At 43.2% G+C, this 18,588-nt stretch overlaps 1 pseudogene; it reads left to right on the top strand.

Annotated features, from left to right (window-relative positions):
* The first annotated feature begins 13,333 nt into the window (after positions 1-13,333).
* LOC109769608 (UDP-glucose 6-dehydrogenase 2-like) lies at positions 13,334-14,751 on the top strand (annotated as a pseudogene).
* Positions 14,752-18,588: the final 3,837 nt, after the last annotated feature.

Below are 18,588 nucleotides of genomic sequence, written 5' to 3'. Positions count from 1 at the left end.
AGGTTTTACATAGTTTCAATGTATGGTTTAACTAGATGCTCTGGAAAGCTATATGCTGTTCAATTTGAACTATGTATGTACTTTGGTTTTAATGTGATGATGAACTACCATTAATTTGGTCACTTATCTATCCATGTTCATTTGTAGTGCTTTTCAATTTCAGGGTCTTATAGCTGAAAAAAATTAGTAAATGCATGAAAAATAACTAATGAAGTCAGAAAGGGTTGAAAATTGATGATGTGGCTTTGAATGGTGCATTTTGAACACGGAAAAACTATGGAGTTCAAATAAGTTCAAAAAAATGAAATCCCTTTGTAACAGACGAGTTTCCGTATGAAACCCTGATACTTCGAAAGAGATTGTCCGTTTTGTACACGAAGTGCATCCTGTTTTTGCCGTGAGCCTCTCTACTTTCTTGCACATGCTATGTGGGTGAAATGATGATACCATGCCAACTTTCAACCTTTTCAGAGTTCATTTGTAGTGCTTTTCAATTTCAGGGTCTTATAGCTGAAAAAAATCAGTAAATGCATGAAAAATAACTAATGAAGTCAGAAAGGGTTGAAAATTGATGATGTGGCTTTGAATGGTGCATTTTGAACACAGAAAAACTATGGAGTTCAAATAAGTTCAAAAAAATGAAATCCCTTTGTAACAGACGAGTTTCCGTATGAAACCCTGATACTTCGAAAGAGATTGTCCGTTTTGTACATGAAGTGCATCATGTTTTTGCCGTAAGCCTCCCTACTTTCTTGCATATGCTATGTGGGTGAAATGATGATACCATGCCAACTTTCAACCTTTTGAGAGTTCATTTGTAGTGCTTTTCAATTTCAGGGTCTTATAGCTGGAAAAAATCAGTAAATGAACGAAAAATAACAAATGAAGTCAGAAAGGGTTGAAAATTGATGATGTGGCTTTGAATGGTGCATTTTGAACACAGAAAAACTATGGAGTTCAAATAAGTTCAAAAAAATGAAATCCCTCTGTAACAAAATAACAAAATCTGTTTTTGAATAGAATCATAAAACACAGTAATATTAATTAGCTGGAAAAAGAATCACTCCAAAATCTATTTTTATAGTAAAGTTAATCACAAACTAGTGATTCACACAAATTTCAAAGAATTCAAATTTTAACTATTCAAATTTGAAAACTAATGGCAGTAATAGAAAGTTTATAATTTTTGTGACCTAAAAGAAAAATAATTAGAAATAAACTTTAATAAAATAAACAAAAATAGCAACAATAAGTATTTTGTTGTAAGTAGAAACAAAATAAAATAAATAAAGCAACAAAGAAAACAAAAAAAAGTGCCACCTACTGGGCCCTCACGGCCTGAATACGACTAGAAACCCAAACATGGGCCAGGATTCAGGCCCACAAGAGGCCCAGTAGGCCCACAGGCACACAGCATACGGTTAGGCCCGAAAGCCTGCAATTGAGAGGAGCTCGAGAGGGTGGGCGCAGCAGCGCTTATAAACCACTCTCGAGCCCTCTCAGCAGCGAGGTGGTACTAAACTTTTGACGCGGGGCAACACAAGGCCTTTGGTCCTGGTTGATGTTTTTTCATAGACTTTTTTATGTTCATAAAATTAGTATTTTTTTGTTCATATATAGTGTAGATGTATATGTATGCGTATGTATGTATGGATGTGTAGTTATATTATTTTAGTTTATGTTTAGTTTAGTTTTAAGATTAGGAAAATTTCAGATGTGTAGTTATATTTATTTAGATGTATAGTTAATTTAGATGTTGTAATTTGTTCATAAAAATTGTGCATTTTTGTATAGAAACTTTATTTTTTTTTCATATGTACGAAAATGTAGAATGAAAACGAAAAAAAACATATAAGAAAAAACAAAGGAAAAAATGAAGAAGGAAAAGAAAACCGCCCGGCCGGGCCACCACCGCATTTTCATAAAGTGTTTCCACCGAGTCCACGTCGCACCAATCGAGCACCCGCGGCGAAGCAAGTCTTTTTTTAAAGTAGTTCTTTGTTAAAGTGAGGGGGGACGTTGGGAGCACCCCCTGGCCCTCTCGCTTGACTAAAACTCTCGAGGACACCCAAACCCTAGAAAAAAACGATGTCGGTCTACTACCCCCTCCCACCGCGCCCCTACCCGATCGACAAACTCTCTTGAGGCCACCCAAATTTACCAAGTTAAAAGAGCGTTGTCCTCGAGGCCACCCCGGACCCTTGAAGCGTTGTTGAGGCCACCCCAAACCCTTGAAGCGTTGCCGAGGCCACCCCAAACCCTAGAGAAGCGTCGAGGCCAGGCCACTAATATGATTCCTTATTGTGCTTAGCTAGCTAGTTCTACGTTTGCCACTAATATATCCATCTGTCATGTTTGAATAATAATTGCCATGTTGTAAATATTTGCAGAAACTATGGATTCGCACCCCCGAGACGAAGCAAAAGAAGCGGTGTTGGGGAAGATAATCGCACACGGAAGTGATGCCGTCTTGTCGTTTCTCAACGACACATGCACCGATGGTCTGGAAAGACAGGATGAAGAAGCAGGCTACGACGATGATCAAACAATGGAGGAGGAAGGACACCGTGATAACGGCTCCGGTGACCGAATGGGGGAGGAAGGACACCGTGATGACGGCTCCGGTGACCGAACGGAGTCCGGCCAGGTATATATATATTAATTAATTAAGCATGTGCTGACTATAGCTAATTGATGCATTAATTGTTTTTGGTATGTGCACATATTAACTCTCTTCTTTTTCTTATTTTCTAGCCCTCCGGATCGAGCAACACTTCGGTAACGAGACGAGGCCCGAAGAGAAAGTTGCGCGCGGATGAAAGGTACACGATCATCGAAATTGATCGCGCTGGCCAACCAATTGAACCCCTCCGGACCAAGCAAAAGTTTAATACTCAGTGGGGGGTTCTAGTTAGGGACATGATCCCGATCAGCATCGAGCAATGGTTGAAGCCTAAGGACAAAGACTCTTAGGTGTCTTATGTCAGCGATAGGCAGAAAGCTGATCTTTGGACCGCGCTGCAGGAAAATTTCACCTTCCCGCCAGAGGAGGATCCGGAGAATCCAGTTAGAAAGCCAATGATCAAGGCTTATGCTCTTAAGAAGATGGCTGAGCTATTCAGGAGGTGGAAGAATGAGCTGAAATCATCGTTTGTCGACCAAGACAAGACTCCAGAATTCATCGGCCGATTTGAGAAGATCAAAGATCAGTGGCATGCATTTGTCACCAAAAAGAAATCCGAGAGAGCAGTGAAGATGTCAGCGACAAACAAGAAAAATGCTGCAAAGAAGAAGCATCACCATTGCACGGGGTCAGGTGGCTACCTGAAAGCCCGGCCGTTGTGGGACAAGGGTGAGAATGACCTCATTGAAAAAGGGATCGAACCAGAGACGCGACGCTGGCCAGACCGTTGCAGGACTTGGTTCTTCAGGGTTGGGGGAAAATTGGACCCTGTAACAGGGAAGTGCTTTTGGACCAACGAGCAGCTGAACACACCCATCGAGAAGCTTCAGGAGTATATTGAAAAAGCGCAGCAAGGGACGTTCGTTCCGGATAGAGAGAACGACGAGCTCACAGAGGCCCTCGGGAATCCTGAGCACCCCGGACGGACACGAGGTACGCCAGGCTCCCTTTCGTGGAAGGCTGGATTTCCCGATGCAGGCGGTTACAAACGCCGGGAGAGGAAGAAGAAAAAGGAGTTGAGCCAACTACAGGCGCTGCACGCAAGGGTACAAGCGCTTGAGGAACGAGACGCAGTTGGCAGCACGCGACCTGCCGAAGCTACCCCGCCATCTCAGCGGAGAAGCAGCGTGGCTTCCACGGAGCTGCTTCAGGAGCCTGTCTTCACGGCTCCTGCTAGCTACCCCGTGGATGCTATCACGAAGTCTTAGCATTGCCACCTTATGACGCAGTGGATTAATTTGAAAGTCAAGGCGGCTGTTGGCTCTATTGCACCTCCTGAACCTGGCGCAACTTTTCACTGCCGGCCGATTCCAGAAGGATATGCTAGGGTGATGGTGGATGAAATCACAGAAGGATTTGAGGACCTCGCGCTTGACCACCCTACGGGTGACGGGGAGACTCGGCTGGGTTCTTGTCTGAAGACTCCATGCCTATGGCGGAAGGAGCTCATCAACCTTCCGAACTGGACGCCTCCGCCTCCTCCTCCTCCTCCGGCGAGTCAGGGCACTCCGCCTCCTCCTCCTCCTCCGGTGAGTGATCAGGGCACTCAGCCTCCTTCTCCGGCGCGTGGCGGCACTCCGCCTCCTTCTCCTTCTGCGCCGGCGCGCCCGAGCAGCTAGCCTCCTCCTTCTCCGCCTCGCCGGCAAGGGCGGAAGAGACCCGCCGCCGCCCCGGCTGCTCCGGCGCGTCGTAGTCCTTCTCCTCCGCCTCGTAAGCAAGCACGAAAGAAGACAGCCGCAGCCGCTCCCTCGGCTCCGGCGTCTAGCAGTACAGCCAGAGGCGGGAGGTAATACAGATACGGTCCTTCTCTGAAGACTCCGCCAAAGTTACCATACGAGAGGACCGTGGAGGAAAACGCGAATATCGTGCGAGCCGAAGTGACGAACTTCTTTGAAGGGGTGAAAGCAAAGAAACATCCACCTCCGGAGGAGAAGATAGATCCGGTGAAAGCGAAGCACACTCTGGCTGCCCTGAAGAAACCACCAAAGTCTCCGCCGAAAGCCAACTATGACCGCATTATCTAAAAGTCATTTCTCGAAGCGAAGCGGTCGGGAAGTACTATCAGTGATCAAAGGTTAGCAGAACGATGAGCTGGGAAACAAATTTCCCAGCTCGGCGAACAAGCGGACCAATCGTGCCCCCCCCCCGCTCAAGGTGTCTAGCGACATCGTCGCTAATGATCCGAGGATGGTGCCCGGTTATAGCAATCTTGGAGATTACCTGCCCGACGATGTACATAATGATTTCTTGGAGGTGGACAAACACAGATACGAGTACGGGAAGCCTCTCGTCAAAGATGAAAAATCTCTAACAACGATGATGCGAAGATTCCATGATTGGTACATGAAAACCTGCAGAGAGTCTGGGGGGACGAATACTTTGACGCTGTTCGTTAAAGAGGAGCATGGCCTCGTTGGAATTGATCTGTTGCATGTTCCATTTGAGGAGTTCTTCCAGTTTTTCAATCAAATGGCCCTCGATAAATTAACGGTCACTTGCTACTGTCTGTAAGTAGTACTATTTCTGCCATTAAGTCTCTATATATAGGTCAGCTCTTTCATTGCATGTATTTTTTAATTATCCTCACTATATTGTGCAGATTGAAGATCGCCGAATTGAAGAAAAGACAAATCGGTGATATTGGGTTCATTAACACAAATCTCATAGATGCAAATGAGGTTAAATTTCATGCCGAAGATACCGAGGCCAACTTGCTACGGTCGTTGGTAATAAACGAAAACAAAGATAAAATACTCTTTCCTTACAACTTCAAGTGAGTGTTACTGTCTTGTGCATATTCAGTTTCTCTTATTAGTCCAGGTTATAGTAATGTAATTGATGAGTTATGCATTCGTGCGCAGCTTCCACTATATTCTCCTAGAGATTAAGCTTGAGCGGGGACTAGTAACCGTCTTAGACTCGAGACGAAAAGATCCTAAGGAGTATGCGGAGATGACTGAAATGCTCGAGAAGTAAGTTAAATCAATCATTATCGCACCATATCAGCAACTTTGTTCATTTCCTGATAACAAGTAATTATTTTCTTTGTCTAGCAGGGTTTGGAGAAAATTCACCAAAAAAGCTCCGGGACTGCCGAAGAAGCTGCAATTTAGACACCCGAAAGTAAGTACTACTAGCATGTTCCGCGCATCTCTTAGTGATTCAAGCGCCAGTTTCATCAATACCATTTATAGAATGCTTGCTTATCAATTTGATTAATTGACCTCTATTTATTGCAAAGTGGTTGTGGCAGGAAGCCGGGAATAATTACTGTGGATACTACGTTTGCGAGTCCATCCGCCACACGACCTGTGAGCGGGGCTACTCTGACGAACAATATGAAGTGCGTAAGCAATAATATTCACAATTTTATTTTATTACCATCATTTGTGTTGAGTTTCATTTATTCATATATATATATGTATTGACCCCCTTCTTCAAATTAGATCTTTCGGATGCGGGATGAACTCCTACCACCAGATCGTATGCGAGCAATTCAAGAGGAATTGGCGGCATTCTTCCTTGACCACGTGATCGATGAAGACGGAGAATACCATGTGGACGCTGAGTTCATATATAATTAGGAGATTATATTGTAAGCGATAATTATATTGTATATATGTAGCCAGTAGCGTCGGATATATATACGAGAACTTGTTGTTCGATCAATCTCTCGGAGAAGGAGAGGTGGTCGATATCACTTCTCTCTGTATGCATATGTTCATGATGATCTTCTGTTTCCTTCATTTGCTTACTAGCTAGCGTGTCGAGCAAGCGCGCCAAATAAAAACTTCTAGAATACAGAGCCACTTGTGGTGCTCAAGGAGAGAGGCTACATCCGTTTTGCAGTAGGCGAGATATCCCTAATGCTATGTATTGCTCGTTGTGAGCATAAAGCTAATTGCCTGAATTGCGTTGGAAGATGGTCAGGCCCATTAGTAACTGGAGCGAAGCGAGCGCCGAACCGCTGGGAGAGGTGATAACCGGTTTTAGCAACCACCTGGAAGGTTCCTGTCCGCATTTGGAAGGCTACACAACCTTTTTCCTTTTAGTGCTTTTTCGGATTTTTTTTATTTTCTTCTTTTCTTCCTTGTTTTTATTTCTTTTCTTCATATTATTTTAAATTCCATAATTTCAAAAAAATTCAAATTTTCGATAACTATCCTAAATTTTATAAATTGTTTGGTTTTCCAACAGATATTGACGATTCCATTAATTGCTCATATTTTGTAAAAAAAATGTTCAGAATTTTTAAGAAAACTATTAAATATTTCAAAATCAAATTTTAAAACATTGTTCACAATGTTTAATATAATGTTTGTAAAGGTTAATTGTTTTCACATTTTCAAATATTTTTGCACTTTCCAAATTTTGTTTGGAATTCATGATTTTATTTGAATTCACAAACAATTTTTCACATCCATGAGCATTTTTTGAATACGCAAATTTTTTGAATCCATGAACATATTTTGAAAATTCACGAAGTTTTTTTGAATTCGTTAAAAAATTGAATCTGCAATCATTTTTGAATTCCCAAACATTTTCTAATTTTCAAATATTTTTTCCAAAGTCCTGAGCAAATTTTAAATTCATGAAAATTTTATCAGTTTCATCCTTTTCTGGAATTCGTGAAGATTTTTTGAATTTATGAACTTTTTTTAATTCACAAAAAATTTGTCTTATTATTATTATTTTACTTAAAATTAAACAGAACAAAATATGAAAAGGAGAGAAAGCAAAAAAAACTGACGTACACCCTCTTCGCTAACTCTGCTCGTGCTCGTTGGTCTAGGCCCAGCTGGCGCATACAACGTGAACTGTAGTGATCGCTACAAGCGATATGTTGGACCTTACAAGCCGTCCGCATTTGGCAAATAGGGGGGCTTTAGCTATAGCGCTAGTAGGTGGGCCGGCCCGTTTGTGCCAGCACATGCTGCGCATTGTTCATTGCTTCGGTTTGTACATTGACCGAGCGAGCGACTGCGCTAAGTCGAAACCTATTAGAATGGCCGACCAACTTGCGGCGCTGAAGGCGACGTGCTATATCCGTTCTGTAGTAGGAGAGATATGCAAATGCTATGCATCACTCATTGTGAGCATTAAGCTAATAGTCTACAAGCGTTGGAAGATGGGTTGACCTGTTAGTAACGTCAACGAAGCGAGCGCTGAACCGTTGGGAGAGGCGACGATCGGTTTTAGCAACCTTCTCGAGGGTTCCTGGCCACATTTGGGTAGCTTCTAGTAGGTTCGCCCCCAAAACCCCTAAACCACCCTCTTTCAAAAAAAAACAAAAACCTCAGCTCCTGCAAGCTGCTGACGCGTGGATGCCTATTGGTCCCGGTTTGTGCCACCAACCGGGACCAAAGGGCCTCCTGCCTGGGCTCGCCGCACGGGACATGTGGAGGCCCATCTGTCCCGTTCATGTAAGAACCGGGACTAAAGGCCCAGGGCATTAGTAACGACACTTTAGTCCCGGTTCAACAACCGGGAAAAAAGGCCCTTATGAACCCGGACAAATGGCCCTTTTTCTACTATTGAAGTACACTTCAGGAATATATCAATTGAATATGTAAAGAGCATGGAAATTCATGTTGGAAATATGCCCTAAAGGCAATAATAAAATGGTTATTACTATATTTCCTTGTTCATGATAATTGTCTATTGTTCATGCTATAATTGTGTTATCCGGAAATCGTAATACATGTGTGAATACATAGACCACAACATGTCCCTAGTGAGCCTCTAGTTGACTAGCTCGTTGATCAACAGATAGTCATGGTTTCCTGACTATGGACATTGGATGTCATTGATAACGGGATCACATCATTAGGAGAATGATGTGATGGACAAGACCCAATCCTAAGCATAGCACAAGATCGTGTAGTTCGTTTGCTAGAGCTTTTCCAAATGTCAAGTATCATTTCCTTAGACCATGAGATTGTGCAACTCCCGGATACCATAGGAGTGCTTTGGGTGTGCCAAACGTCACAACGTAACTGGGTGGCTATAAAGGTGCACTACGGGTATCTCCGAAAGTGTCTGTTGGGTTGGCACGTCGAGACTGGGATTTGTCACTCCGTATGACGGAGAGGTATCTCTGGGCCCACTCGGTAATGCATCATCATAATGAGCTCAATGTGACCAAGTGTTTGGTCACGGGATCATGCATTACGGTACGAGTAAAGTGACTTGCCGGTAACGAGACTGAACAAGGTATTGGGATACCGACGATCGAATCTCGGGCAAGTAACGTACCGATTGACAAAGGGAATTTTATACGGGATTGATTGAATCCTCGACATCGTGGTTCATCCGATGAGATCATCGTGGAACATGTGGGAGCCAACATGGGTATCTAGATCCCGCTGTTGGTTATTGACCGGAGAGTCGTCTCGGTCATGTCTGCATGTCTCCCGAACCCGTAGGGTCTACACACTTAAGGTTCGGTGACGCTAGGGTTGTAGAGATATTAGTATGCGGAAATCCGAAAGTTGTTCGGAGTCCCGGATGAGATCCCGGATGTCACGAGGAGTTCCGGAATGGTCCGGAGGTGAAGAATTGTATATAGGAAGTCCAGTTTCGGCCACCGGAAAAGTTTCGGGGGTCACCGGTATTGTACCGGGACCACCGAAAGGGTCCCGAGGGTCCACCGGGTGGGGCCACCTATCCCGGAGGGCCCCATGGGCTGAAGTGGGAGAGGAACAGCCCCTGTTGGGCTGGTGCGCCCCCCTTGGGCCTCCCCCTGCGCCTAGGGTTGGAAACCCTAGGGGTGGGGGGCGCCCCACTTGGCTTGGGGGGCAAGCCACCCCCTTGGCCGCCGCCCCCCCCTTGGAGATTGGATCTCCTAGGGCCGACGCCCCCCAGGGGCCCTATATAAAGAGGGGGGAGGGAGGGCAGCCGCACCCAAGCCCCTGGCGCCTGCCTCACCCTCCCGTGACACCTCTCCTTCTCGCTGAGCTTGGCGAAGCCCTGCCGGGATCCCCGCTGCTTCCACCACCACGCCGTCGTGCTGCTGGATCTCCATCAACCTCTCCCTCCCCCTTGCTGGATCAAGAAGGAGGAGACGTCTTCCCCAGCCGTACATGTGTTGAACGCGGAGGTGTCGTCCGTTCGGCGCTCGGTCATCGGTGATTTGGATCATGACGAGTACGACTCCATCAACCCCGTTCACTTGAATGCTTCCGCTCGCGATCTACAAGGGTGTGTAGATGCACTCTTTTCCCTCTCGTTGCTAGAAGACTCCATAGATTGTTCTTGGTGATGCGTAGAATTTTTTTTAATTTATGCAACGATCTCCAACACTTCATTCACTATTGTAATATACCATATACTCCACCTGGATGGAGGAATTGAATTTGGTATATATAGTCCCTCGTTGTTTGGAAAAAGCATTACACGGTGTCATTTCTTTATGTCATTCTTCAAGTGTTGTCACTCCTTATGGTTTGTAGACTAGAAGGAAATTCTCAATTACTACAAAGCACACACCAGGAATTTGTTAACTGTTACTCTAAGTGGATCAAGGGTGTGTTTTTGATCTGGGAAAGGAAAACTGGTGGAAAGTGGGAGCACAATATTTTTATGGAAGATGGTGGAATTATTGGCAATCATACTAGAATATATTCTTGACCCCCAAAGGAAATTACAAGTGAAACTCCTGACACTAACATGCTTAGGATAAGTGGGAGGAAATAACATGGAATATCATGCCTAGATTTTTTGTGTGTTGTTTGGGGCAAGCCACTCTAAACTTTTAGAGGAATAACTAATCTCTTAAGAAGGTTTAAATATTCCATGAACGCAAGGTATGGGTGGAAGAAATCCGGGGAGGAATAAACTCAATGAGGAATAATAAAGTTTGGGAATTTATTATCTCACCAAACAACCGCAAGCCCATTGTTCATAAGTTTTTTTTCTTTTAGTTTTACCAGGAATGTGGTTCAATGGAATATTATAATGCCACTCTTGTTATTCAATTCTTTACACAATGGAATTATTTTTTTGTGGAAACTCTTTCTCCGGAATTTAGGGGAAGAGGGAATAAAGACATGGTTTGCTAATTCAGTATATTAACGATGGTCTTATAACAAGCCTCACATCAATGGAATAGCAAGTCACATGGTTTTCTAGAGGAAGCAAAACGGCCATCTACAAACATAAGTGTAAACTATTTTGGATCACTATTATATATGTTAATGATATTATTATTTTTGTTTGCAATGATGATGTTACATTGATGGAATTGAAAGCTTGGTTATCTTATAACTTTCAAATGAAAGGCTTGTTTGAGATTTCCAATTTTTGGGAGTGAAAATACATAGGAAGTGTAGTGATACATTTTTCTATGGAAAATTGCAAACCTGTTAAAATACCTTATAAGGGGAATTATACTCAGTGAGGAATTATGTTAGAACTCCTGAGGAAAAAGGGAATACTAAATGGTATTGGAATTTGTATTAATTTTTGTTATACTACAACCTTAGCTACTGGAATATATTGGTGCATTCAAGAAATGTAAGGAATTATGTGTGGCTAAGGGAATCTCACACATCATATGAGATCGTGGAATGTGCATCACAACCTGTCAACTATTCTGGAGTGTTTTGGTTAAAAGTAAACACATTGAGGAAGTTACCATTGTATACACAGGGTGTGGAGTGATTAAACACAAGGTACGTATATTTCATTTATTATTAGATAATAATACTAATATGGTGCAGGTTCACTGACTATAGTCAGGAATTCTTTTCAAAACATGTTTACACATGGAACTTCATGTATTGATTAATATGTTTCAGCCAAGTGGGAGATGTTGGATATTTATGTGGCTTTCAACATTTATTCAACAGGATTATTATTTATTTAAATCAAATTGGAATTATTTATATTATTAATGTTTGTGACGGGGAATAACTGATGTGGAATTTCACTTGAGGAAGTAATACTCGAGGTGCCGAGGATGACTGTGATGGAATACAATAGAGGAATTAATAGGGATCAACTCTGCTGGAATTTTATATGTACGTACGTATTTTCTCCGGGACATCACAGGGTGGAAGAGCTGGGTTTGTTTTGCAGGATCGGCTCTGCACGCTGTTGACCCACATGATTAAGATTGGAAGTTGAGCACACATGTACAATCTAATCATGGAACATGACTCACACATGTGTGCTAGGGACTAGTATATTTAGACTTGGAAAACTGACATGTTTTATTGTGGTTGGACATTGCTCAGGAGTCATACGGATCTTTCCGGAAACAGGTGAAATAATAAAACACCTGGACATGGAGTCTATAAATAGGTCCCTACCCTCTAACCTCATTACGCATTGTGAGCGGCACCATGGATAAGGCAGAGGAATTAGTGGGTAGACCGTATAGTCCACAATTTCCAACAGGACGACGACGGGCATCTGTCCGCAGGCGATCTCGAGGAGGAGGACGCCGTAACTGTACAGGCCAGACGCCACACTGGCCTGGCCTGTGACCATGCACTCGGGGTCCATGTACCCCATGCCCATGGTACCGGCGACGACCGTCGTCGTGTGCGAGCCTCGGCCGTGATCGACGAGCTTGGCGAGCCCAAAGTCGCCGAGCTTGGCAGCGAGGGAGGTGTACAGCATCACGTTGCTTGGCTTGATGTCCCTTGCAACTCGGGTTAGGAGGGTATTGTTGGGACAGTTGCATGTTTATAACTAGATAGACATACAACCGAATGCATGTAACCCATGTGTAACTACATGGACAGATTGTTCATCAATAGACATGCAACTCCAAGCACTATAACTCAACTTCAACTGCACTGGCACAAAGTAACTACACATGACACACATGTCATGCAATTGCAAGGGAACAACAAGGCTGCAACTAGGGTGAGGTTGCAACTTTTTTGTCCTTTTCTCGCGTGACATGAGAAAGAAGATTCTAAGACGATCCATGTATGAGGGAAATGTCTTATTTCTCTACTGTCACCGCCAACCAGTTGCATGTCCACCCATGACACACGACACACATACTACGTAATTAGAGGGGCCACAACGCGATTGCGCATGGCGATTTTTTTAAATACGCAGTGAAGTCTTTTAAACACGCGTTGAATTGTTTTTTACATCGAAATGTTTTTTCCTGAATACAAGTTGAATAATTTTTTGCAAATACATCTTGAACATTTTTTAAATACATTTTAAACGTCTTTTTATACATAGTGAATATTTTTCACAACATTATACTCCCTCCGTTCCTAAATATAAGTCCATTTAGGGATTGCACTACAGACTAGATACATAGCAAAATGAGTGAATCTATACGCTAGAATCCGTATATATGCATCTGTATGTAATCTATATTGAAATCTCTAAAAGGACTTATATTTAGAAACACAGGGAGTAGTACATTTTTCAGATACACAATACTTTTCTACTACATGATATGATATTTTAAGATATGCATGAACACTTTTTGTGAAAGACTACAACAAATTAAAACATTTTCTTTCATATTTTATTTCTAAGGAACATGAAAAATAAATAAAAGAACTTGAATAGGAAATATAAATGAAAAAGGAAATGAAACATATGTATTTTAGTAATCAACCCACGCTTGAATAAATAACGTTTGCGTGTCTTCTTCTTTTTTCCGTCTGTTCATTTTAGTCTTTCCCTATGCGTAAAACTCCCATCTCGACGTGGACTCTTAGTTGTAGTTCAACTCTTTGTCCCACGCCTCCTCTAATTTCTCTCATAAATATCGGTTTAATACACATCTCCGAGGCACGGATCGCCGGCTGCAATAGCGACCGGCTCCCCATCTACAAGCCCGGCCTTGCCGCGGCCGCAAGCTTTTCTTCAGCACCAACGTCGGCGAGGCGGACTTCATCTCCGTCTCCATCAACACCCTCCACCAAGAGCCGCGGCCTCGGCACCGGCAAGGCTGCCGATCTCACCTACTGCGTGAGCGCCGCACGCATGATCGTCGACATCTCCCGCTCTAACAAAATCATTGTCAAGAAGTTCACCGTGCCCGTCAAGACCGCCAAGGCCATCGAGAAGATCCTTGCCCACAACGGCCGTGGCGTCCTGAACCAAATTCTGTCCAACCCGGAGTTCCTCGATGAGGGCACCACCGCGTAGGACCTACTCGCGCTCCACCACGTCCTCATCGGCGGCCGCGAGACGCCCGACCGGGCAGGCCGCCGTGAAGGTCCTCAAGGACGTCTACGCGCACAGGGTCCCCGAGGTCGGCCGAGCTGGCCGAGCTATTCAAGCTCGCCGCCAATGCCTTCCTCGCGCAGAGCATCTCCTCGGTGACGAACATCTCCACATTGTGCGAGGCCACCAGCGCCGACGTCACCGAGGTGGCCTACTCCATCGGAAGGACTCGTGCGTCGGCCCGCGCTTCTTGCTTTCCTCTCGGTTTGCGTCGGATTCAGCGGCTCGTGCTTCCGGAAGTACATCCTGAACCTCGTCTACATCTGCGAGTGCTACGGCCTCCCCGATGTGGCGGACTACTGGAGGCTGGTCATCGTCATCAACGACTGCCAGAAGAGCGGCTTCGTCAACCACGTCGTCTCCTCCATGTTCAACACCGTCGCCGTGAACAAGGTGGCCATGCCGGGGTTTGCCTTCAAGAAGGATACCGGTGACACCCGCGAGACACCGGCCATCGACATGTGCGGGGGTTTGCTCAGCGACAAGGCCGTCGTCAACATGTACTACCCGCAGGTGACGGAGGAGCAGGTGCGGCGCGACCTCGCCATGAACAAGTTTGACTCGGACCACCCGTGCCACCTACTGCCGGTGGGCGAGCCCGCCGGGCAGCCAGCCACCGTCACGTCGGACGTGTACGAGGCCGTCCGTGATGCGCACGCTGTCTGCATCCTGACCAAGTGGGAGGAGTTCAGGAGCCTCGACTGCACGCGCATGTACACAGAAGCTGGCTTTCGTCTTTGCCGTCGCAACATTGTCGACCCAGCCGGAGAGGCTCCGGGATATGGGATTGATCGTCTATGCAACTGGCAAGCCGCTTGATCAGTGCCCAGTGGCTCAAGGACATGCCAGCCGTCGCCTGAGGTGATGAGCGTTCTTCTTACTAATTAATAACAACAGAAACCATAATTAAATTTTAAGAGAATTCTTATGTTATAAAAACCGAAAATCTCACCGATAAGAGGACTTATCTATAGAACTTTTCTGTCTCCCCCCTCAAGCAGACAAGACAGAAGCATCCAAAGAAGTTGGTACGGAGGAGAGGGCCAAAGCAAAAGCAGAGGGCAGATCAACGAGGTAGTACTTGCACTAATATGTTTCATCACTAGTAGAAAAAGGGTCTTCAGTCCCGGTTCTGGAACCGGGACTAAAGGGTCGTTACTAAAGCCTCCCCTTTATTCCCGGTTCTTACACGAACCGGGACTAAAGGCCCTCCACGTGGCCACTGCCTGGAGGTCCACCTTTAGTCCCGCTTGGTAACACGAACCGGTACTAAAGAAAATTTTATGATTTTCTTTTGGAAAAAAAATTTGAAATTTTTTTATTTTCAAATTTTTGAATTATTTTAACCTCTAATCTCTAGATCACCCCTCATCATTCCAAATCATCTAACTTCCCGGACGGTCACCCATCCTATCACTACTCCAGCCTGAGCACGCTTAACTTTCGGGTTCTATTCTCCATCGTTTCCAAGTCTGCACTTGTTGTTTTCCTAACAAAAGTAAGATGTCAATCATATTAACCCTCAGAAATTTAGCTTGAGCATGAAGTCACACATTTCACTGTTTGAGTTTGAAACTATTGTTCTAAAAAACAATTATTATTTAGTAACACTATTTTGAATAAGTAGTTTGACCATAGTTTGACCACAGTTTGACCAGATTTGACCAAAATTCAAAAAAAACTGAAATAATTATTTCGTAACACTAATATTTATTGAATAATTAGTTTGACCATTGTTTGACCACGGTTTGACCACAATTTGACCATAATTTGACCAGATTTGACCAAAATTCAAAAAAACTGAAATAATTATTTAGTAACAATAATATTCTTGAATAATTATTTAGTAACACTAATACTTCTTGAATAAGTAGTTTGACCATAGTTTGACCAGATTTAACAAAAATAAAAAAACTGAGATTTGAGCATAACTTTTTTCCTTTTAGAATTTGAGGATTCTAAAATTTTGCAAACAGGCCATAGGCCGTCAAAATCAGATGCGGATTTTCGTGCTGAACATTTTGATATATTATACTTTTTTCTGACATCGTATGCAAAAGTTATAGCCGTTTTACATTTTCCCTACACTTTTTGCAAAACATGTTCAAATTTAAGTTTTTAAATTTTCCTAACTAGTACATGTAGTAACATAACTACATCTGGAAGGATTTTAATTTTTGAAGTTTTTATCATTTTCTTTTGCTTTTTACAAAACTGAAAAGGCGGTCCACTAGGGGGGTGGGGGTAGAGTTTGAAAATGGGACCTTTAGTACCGGTTCGTGCCACGAACCGGTACTAATGCCTCAAACCCCATTAGTACCGGTTGGTGGCTCGAACCGGGACTAAAGGTCTAACCTTTAGTACCGGTTGGTGCCACAAACCGGTACTAATGGGCATCGCACCCTTTAGTCCCGGTTCGTGGCACCAACCGGGACTAAAGGTCCTATTTAAACCGGGACTAATGCCTGTACGGTGCCCTAGCCGCTCGAACCGGGACTAATGCTCACATTAGTCCCGGTTCGTAATGCAACCGGGATTAATAATCCTCTTTTCTGGCCGAATCAAAGCCCTGTTTTCTATTAGTGCATGGGAGCTTAGTGCATCCTTATTCTATTAGTTAAATTTTATATTTGTATAGCTATGTTTCATGAGAGAGGACATGATTTTACTTCCTATTCTCTGCTGGAATAGTTCCAAATTACAAGGATACAAGTGTTCTAAAGTTAACTAAGTGCAACACTGAACATGTTAGTTTAATGACCTCCGACTAGCACTTATATGCATGTTCTTCTCTCTTCGGGTTGTGTGACATGGTTTACTGATTTTTAAAGAATATATATGTTTTAGCATTTTTATGATGTTTTGTTCAAGCAAAGAAGAAATGTAACTAGGCTAGAATTTTTGGAAGACAATATCTATATAATATGTCTTATTGTAAATTAATTACTGTATTTCTGGCTTTTCACTGCGAGAGCTAGCCGACCTGAAACTGTTAAATGAGATGCGTTTAATTTCAGTTATCAATTTGTAAAGTTGGACCCCTTGACCCTGCGATTTTGTATATGTCGTGCCACATATCTTGTTGAAGATTTACCGTCTTCATTTCACTAAATCAGTTTTTCTTCTCTCCTACGGATGCTCCATGTCATCAGTAGTTTGCGAGTCATTTTGCTATTCTTGCAGATCTGTGCAATAATGTTGCTGCAACTGTTCTAACATATATTTCCTCCGTCCCAAAATAAGTGTGTAAACCTTAGTACAACTTTGTAATAAAGTTAGTACATAGTTGAGGCACTTATTTTTAAGACGGAGGGAGTACTACTAATCTGTTAGCTCCTCTCAAGTAAGGCACTTCTTGAGTTAATCATCGACGATCAATATTGAGCATTCAACATTCTAATTATCATTTTGGCAGCTCTATGCACTTCCTAAATTAGTGGTCGACGATCAACATTGAGCAATCTACATTCTAATTGAGCCATATAATGTACTATATTTCTTTATCCTGATGCCACCAAGTAATCTGCTATGCAACTTCTCTATCATGGTTTCTTTGAAAATGACTACCCATAAAAAATAATACAATGTTCCTGTTTTTATTTATTCAGATAGGACGTCAATCTCTTTGGGGCTCATATGACCTATTTGGAGCATAGTTTCATGTCCCTTCAACGCATTCTTGCATCTAAATTATTTGGTTGACATGAAGTGTGTACATACTAAAAGAATAAGTTACCTCCTTTTAGTGTCGGATATTCTCGAGATTTATTTATCTTGACTGTGATAAATATATATTCACTCGATACAAAAATAATAGTCTTGAAGATTTCTAGCTCACGCAGTTAAGTGGGTTGATGACTAGCTCAACTGCTCTATTATTGCCACCGCTTTTAACCATGCCATCGGCCTCCCCCAGCTCCTCATTATCAATGGTGATCTCTGAACTCTGATTTCCAGGTAGTCCCCCCTTGATGCTGGCCTCCCATAAAAGCACTTAACATTACCACGGAGCCGGTTCTGCATCTCATCGTTTTCTCCCGTTGCAACGCACGGGCAATTTTCCTAGTTTCTATTTATGCAAAGTATGAGAGGGATAGAGATGGACAAAAGGAATCCATTAACAAGGGTGTCGAGGCAATGTCGTTGGAAGGAATCAAAAATTCACCGAGTTTTATTTAATAATAATAATACACACACAAACACACACAATCAGAACTAAATTTAAAGGCATGTGGCAACGCACGGGCATTCTACTAGTACAAACGTTAAGCTTTAAATTACAAGTCAGGGCCACGAGGACCCGAATACACAAGTCAGCGAAAGCAACAACATCTGAGTACAGACATAAATAGACAAGCTTGCCTTAAGAAGGCGGAGCAGAATAACAACAACTAGATCAAAAAGGCGCCGACCCATAGAAACACAACGCAAACAGAAAAAACGGTGGCACATGCCCCAGCGCGCGACGGGAAAACGGTCCGACAAGGGAAGGGACACAACGCGTGACGGGAAAACGGAACAAGACACAGCGAGGAGCGGGATCAAAGTTTTTGCGTGAATTTTTTAGCAACTAGATCATGTGGTGGACAATGTAGATGTGACATAGCTAATTCGTATTTAGATAAGTATTAGCAAATCCGTTTTCTTTTTTATTCGCAAAAAATATGTTTTCTTTTTCTTTTTGCGGCCGGGGTACA

This window comes from Aegilops tauschii, chromosome 5 (assembly GCF_002575655.3).
Source record: "Aegilops tauschii subsp. strangulata cultivar AL8/78 chromosome 5, Aet v6.0, whole genome shotgun sequence".
In the NCBI taxonomy this organism is placed as follows: domain Eukaryota; kingdom Viridiplantae; phylum Streptophyta; class Magnoliopsida; order Poales; family Poaceae; genus Aegilops; species Aegilops tauschii.
The sequence above is the reverse complement of the archived record's forward strand: the minus strand, read 5'-3'. Positions and strand labels throughout refer to the sequence as shown.